General features: G+C 34.6%; 1 long non-coding RNA gene across 1 annotated transcript in view; it reads left to right on the top strand.

Annotated features, from left to right (window-relative positions):
* Positions 1-215: 215 nt before the first annotated feature.
* The window catches only part of LOC118762359, a 12551-nt gene continuing 6527 nt past the window's right edge, over positions 216-6239 (top strand). Inside the window, exons 1-3 of the long non-coding RNA XR_004998105.1 lie at positions 216-345; positions 1818-1822; positions 3149-3150. This is a non-coding gene — a long non-coding RNA (uncharacterized LOC118762359). The remainder of the gene's footprint in view (positions 346-1817; positions 1823-3148; positions 3151-6239) is intronic.

Raw genomic sequence — 6239 nt, forward strand, 5'->3', positions numbered from 1 at the left:
TATTGTTGTAGGAGAAAACGGGAAAAAGGAAACCAAGATCACGCATACGTGACAAAGAACTAGAAAAGACGGAAAAGGGCAGACTGCTAAAAGGCGAAATTCCAAGAATTTGGACTATGTTGGGGCACTCGGAACACTAACAACTAAGTTCGAGAAATATGTCAAAGAAAGTGGAATTGGCATGAGAGCGGAACGACCCCCAAAACTGCTCTACTGGCGACAGCTAGGATTTTGAGATTGGTACTTGGATGTTGAATGTCTCCCACGATAATTAACAACCAAGTATCAAAGCTTATTATGTCCGAAAAGAGACTCTGTGAGACCTCTTACAACAGGCTGCTGTCCGTTCTCACAGGAACTACCAGAACCAACAAGCCCAAACGTTCTGAGAAGTAAAACAATAATAATATTGACGATACCGGGATTTGAACTCAGAATAAGCAAAGCCGGAATACACATTGCGAGCATTTTGTCCAACACGTTAATTATTCAATCACTCAGTCGTATTTCTATAATAATTCTTCTGTTAATAACATCAATAGAACAATACAACACCAACAACAACAACAGTAATATTAATAATCCTTTCCACTATTGGAGCAAGGCCTGAAATTTTGGAGGTTGGAGGCTAGTAGATTACATCGACCCAATTGCTTAATTGGTACTTATTTTATAGACCCCAAAAGGATGAAAGGCAAAGTCCGCCTCGGCGAAATTCGAACACAGAGCTTAAAGGCGGATGAATGTCGCTAAGCATTTTGTCCAGAGTGCTTATGGTTTTGCTAGCTCGCTCCCTTAAGAACAAAACAACAACAACAGCTACAACAATAACAACAACAAAAACAATAAAAATTATTATCATTATCATCATTATTATTATTATTATTATTATTATTATTATTATTATTATTATTATTATTATTATTATATTTTCGTCCGTCTCTACGTTCTGAGTTCAAATACAACCGAGGTCGACTTTGCCTTTCATCTTTTCGAAGTCGATAAATTAAGTACCAATTATGTACTGCAGTCGATCTAATCCACTGCCCCCTCCCCAAAATTTCGGGTTTCGTGCCGAGAGTGGAAAAGATTATTATTATTATTATTATTATCATTATTATTATTATATATTATTATTATTATTATTATTATTATTATTATTATATTTTCGTCCGTCTCTACGTTCTGAGTTCAAATACAACCGAGGTCGACTTTGCCTTTCATCTTTTCGAAGTCGATAAATTAAGTACCAATTATGTACTGCAGTCGATCTAATCCACTGCCCCCTCCCCAAAATTTCGGGTTTCGTGCCGAGAGTGGAAAAGATTATTATTATTATCATTATTATTACTAATATTATCATTATTATTATTATTATTATTATTATTATTATTATTATTATATTATTATTATTATTATCATTATTATTATTATTATTATTATCATTATCATATCCATGCCTGTATCTTCTATAATATTTTAAAGTAATTCTTAAAAACTAAGACTAACAGCATGGAGTTCAAGTTATGTAAATAATTAGTGAACCGGTCTATTGTCTTTATTTGTGTAGGATTTAAACCAATATCTCTAATCTGGTTGCTAACTACAGTGTATAACTTGTAAATCTATAAAGTACTATAATCGTACTGGGATATGAATCTGTCGCAATGAAAGCTGGTGTTAATCTCGGCAAAGTAATTGAAATGGTTCGCTATATTCAACGGTTTCTTAAATTGTATTTGAAGTGAAGACTTAATACTGTAAACGAAATACTATCAAAGCCGATGGATATTCATTATCATACAGCTTGCTGTCAGGAGATGTTTATTTGGATATAAGTAGATTAGTAGAGATGTTCAACTTGCATAAATACATCGATTGATCAAACCTAACTTTGCTCGAATATCTAATCTAAGCTTAGCACTTACTGTGAGATCTTCACATATCGCTTATATAATATTCGGTGCAGCATTTTGCTTTAACTATGCAGTAACATGACAACCTTCATATCTTTTCTTGTTACTCTTAAATTTAATTCACTATGGTAAGCGTTTACACGAGCTATATTATTATATATATTGTTGCTGTTATTATTATTATTGAGGCGGGCACGTCGGGCAAAATGATTCGAAGGATTTCGTCTGACCTTACGTTGTGAGTTCAAATTCCACCGAGGTCGACTTTGCCTTTCATCCTTTCGGGGTCGATAAATTAAGTACCAGTTACGCACTAGGATCAATGTAATCGACTTAATCCGTTTGTCTGTCCTTGTTTGTCCCCTCTGTGTTTAGCCCCTTGTGGGTAGTAAAGAAATATATATTATTATATATATTGTTGTTATTATTATTGAGGCGGGCACGTCGGACAAAATGATTAGCGGGATTTCGTCAGTCATTACGCTCTGGGTTCAAATTCCTCCGGGGTCGACTTTGCCTTTCATACTTTTGGATTCGATAAAATAAGTACCAGTCGTGCAATGAGGTCGATTTAATCGACTTACCCCACCACCACCACACCCGAAAATGCTGACCTTGTGCCAAAATTTGAAACCCATTTTTATTATTATTATTATTATTATTATTATTATTATCATTGCATTTGCTGCTGCTGTTGTTGTTGTTGTTTCTGTAGTCGTCGTCGTTGTATTTGTTGTGGTAGTCAGATGTATTTCCTGTAGCTCTCCAATATCGTGTATTTTTACCAAATGAACATTTTTAACGCAGAATCTCTAAATTGAAAGACCGAGATTTTAATCATTTGCATTAATTTTTTTTTATCTCGTAGTAGGAAGCGCAATTTTTTTGCGAAGTGAGCAAAGTTTCTTTCCTACGCCTCGTAAACAAAGTGATTATACCGTCTAGCACCATCCCCGTCAAAAAAATTTAGACAAAAATATATACTTTCCACGCACAGTAAACTGAAAAAAAAATCAATTCTGCAGCACAATACATTTATTTCATAACACGAAAATTTCAGACAGAAAATAACATCTTATGAACCATTTACAAAAAACGAGTAAAGATAACAAAAACATACAACGAATACTTAGAGAGTTTGAACTGAAAAACTGGGAAATTGCTTATGGCCCTAATTCGTTCGCTGTACACAAACAAATGTGTTTTCTGGCGGGAAGAGTGCAGTGGCAGAGCGGTGTGACAAAGGAAAGTGCATCTGTACCCAATCGAACGAAGAACATTTCGTCAGATCTATGCTGAGGTTGGTGATTATGAGGCGGTACTGTATGAGGTGCAATATTTAGAACCGATTCACAAAAGAGGGGCAAACGATAAATTATTGCTAAACCATAGTAATAATTTATCAAACGCAAAACAGCAAAGAACAGAGGATATTAGATGCATTTTACTATGCTCAACGAAAGCATTCTTTGCAGACACATTTGGATGAACTCAGTTTCAAAAGAATGAGTGACAGGTGAGTAGATTTGTGGGCGCTCTGACCATATATAGATGTCAGGTTCTCATCGGTTTGCAAGTGGGCTACCATCTCTGGTCTTCATGAGGCTTCGTCCTCTAAGATATCGTGTAATTCTTAAATAATTAGAAGCCGTTAAATCTTAAATAATACTATTCCACCATGAAAAGAATGCGTTCTACCATGCAGACCTATAAAAAGTTTATTTGAATAACATACAGAATCGTCAGGGCTGCATCGTTTTTGATCGCAAGTCTGTTCAATCAGAACTGATATAGGACTTAAACAATAAAACAAAGCATTCCATTGTGAGACAGGAACATGATAGCAGCTGAATGTCTTGATAGAAAGCTCTAAAAATCCCGAGAATAATGTTACGTGAAACACTAATCTTTGCATTTCTGATCAGCCTACCACTGGAAAACAATATGCAGATCTTTAAATTTGTTTCTTAGGGGGATGGATTATAGAAAAGCTGTTTCTAATCCTGGCTTTACTCCATGTTATTTTATTCATTCCACTGAATTAAGGTATGGAAATCAAATAGAAGTTTTGTATAATAACCTGTACTGCTAAATAAGTTTTACTTTTTTTTTCAGAGTTTAGAATCAAATGAAAATAATTTAGTTTGTTAAAAATATTTTCAGCCAGATGAATTTTTTTAATCCTTCTGCTTCCTCAAATAAATGCACTAGGATTCTCTGTCCCCCATTAACTTTGGTAGATCTTGAATTTCGTGTTGTGTCTCTGCCATTAGTGTCAATGTCGTTGACTAGTCTTCGCTCTCTATTTATGTGCAGTATATATAATAACATGAAATGACCTATTGTTCAGAGCGATATTAGTGGCCAGAAAAGCCTCTCCCCCGTTTAGTAATAATTCTAGAGATAGATGTTCTTTAATAAATGTACAGAGCGTATCATAAGAGTTACTTTTGGGGGAACTCATCAATTTCTGTTCTCTGATGGTACAGCCCTCACAACGAACTCCTAAAAGTAGATGTTGAATAATTCTATCAAGGACTGAAAACTATAATCAGTGCAATCTCGGTATACAATTAATTGGCAGGTGTGCGGTGAGGTTTAAAGCTAACCTAAGGCCTACAGATCCACTCTTCACTCATTAGTAACCACTCACTTTTCTTGAACTATCTTTTCTCCTCTCACCATTCCCTATCTTAAATTATGTCTTTATCTCTCTCTCTCTCTTCTCTCTCTCTCTCTCTCTCTCTCTAATATATATATTATATATATATATATATATATATATATATATATATATATATATGACGGTAAATACCCAGAAACTCGGGTCCGTGTGAATCATGTCAGGCTGGAGATTGAAACGATGATTTCCCTTGGCAAATACTGATAAGGCACAGATAGTGTGTCAATACCCAGCTGTAAGAGATGACTTCCTGGGGCTACAAGCTATAGTAGCATCAACCCTTAAGGGTTAACCACATTTAGGTGGCAAATATAATTCACAATATATATATGCATGCACATGCACACGTAAACATACTTTACATACATAAAGACATATGTATATACATATGCGTATTTCAATTGATTTTACTTACTTGAAGTCAAGCTTAATTGCAGTTGTTGCTGTGAGTCGTTTGTTATGCGTAAGCAAATACGTGACTTGGCAGATATATGAATTCATTGAATTGAACAATACCAACACGCTCAGAATATCCTACGAAAAAGAGGAAATTAACTACCCACTAATTCTTGACCACGACTAAAAATGTTTTTAACATATGGAATATGAATTGCTTTCCACACAAAGATTAACTTCTTATTGATTTGCCAAGTTTATAATCGGTTTATGCCTGTCACTGATAGCACTTTAGTTGTTTGGTATAGAAATTCTCTCCAGGGTAATTTGACTGATTCTTCCCTTCATTCTTTCTCTCAGAAAAATCTGTTCATATTCGTAACATTGAATCAAACCGAACTCAGATTTAATTTTTGATTTTATTCTTATTTAGCGCTATTCGAAACATTTGCTATTTTATTATTATTATTTTTTTTTACATGTGTCAATTTTAAGTTTCATGTTTCAATGTTTCATTTAGTTTTGACTTCTTAACTTCAAGTTGAAGATCGTCTGCAACCAAAGATGAGATTAACCATTTGCTATCTATGTGCAATGGCACGAGAACTCAATTCTGAATTTCTTGAAATTATCTCCCCCTTACTTTGATAATCAATAACAATTATCACAAGGTTTCGTTTCATTTCGTTGTGCAAGAAATTTCAATGAATTAAGAATTAACTTCACGCGGCAATCAGTATAACGCTTTTGTACTTAATCATACCAATTATTACATTTTAACTTGCTTAGCACCCTACCGCTATCTAATGCACAAACGTACACATGATATGTAACTGTTGAGTATATAAACAGATTGTTTGCTGGTTTCTCTGGGATTGGTCAAATTCATGTAGCCGCCTCTGACAAAAACCCAATAACATTAGAAGATCGATTAAGGTTGTTCACGCATTTTCAATCTACGGAGAAGCAGCTAAATTAACCGGTTATATATATACTGTATAAGTTACATATATAAATTAGCTATTAGCAGCGGAAGCAACCTTTATAACGAATTTTAGTTTGGACATCCAACTTTACTTGAATTTCTACGTTGTGGTAATCGTCAGCTCCAGTGGATGGGACTGTTATATCAAATGATTGCACTTCATTAGCAACGGGCACTCTAACACTGAAATTAAGCTGAAATCATGTAATACAACAGGCCCATCCACCAGTGCAATTTGTGTAATTTGTGCTATCTTATC

This window comes from Octopus sinensis, linkage group LG2 (genome assembly GCF_006345805.1).
Source record: "Octopus sinensis linkage group LG2, ASM634580v1, whole genome shotgun sequence".
NCBI lineage: Eukaryota > Metazoa > Mollusca > Cephalopoda > Octopoda > Octopodidae > Octopus > Octopus sinensis.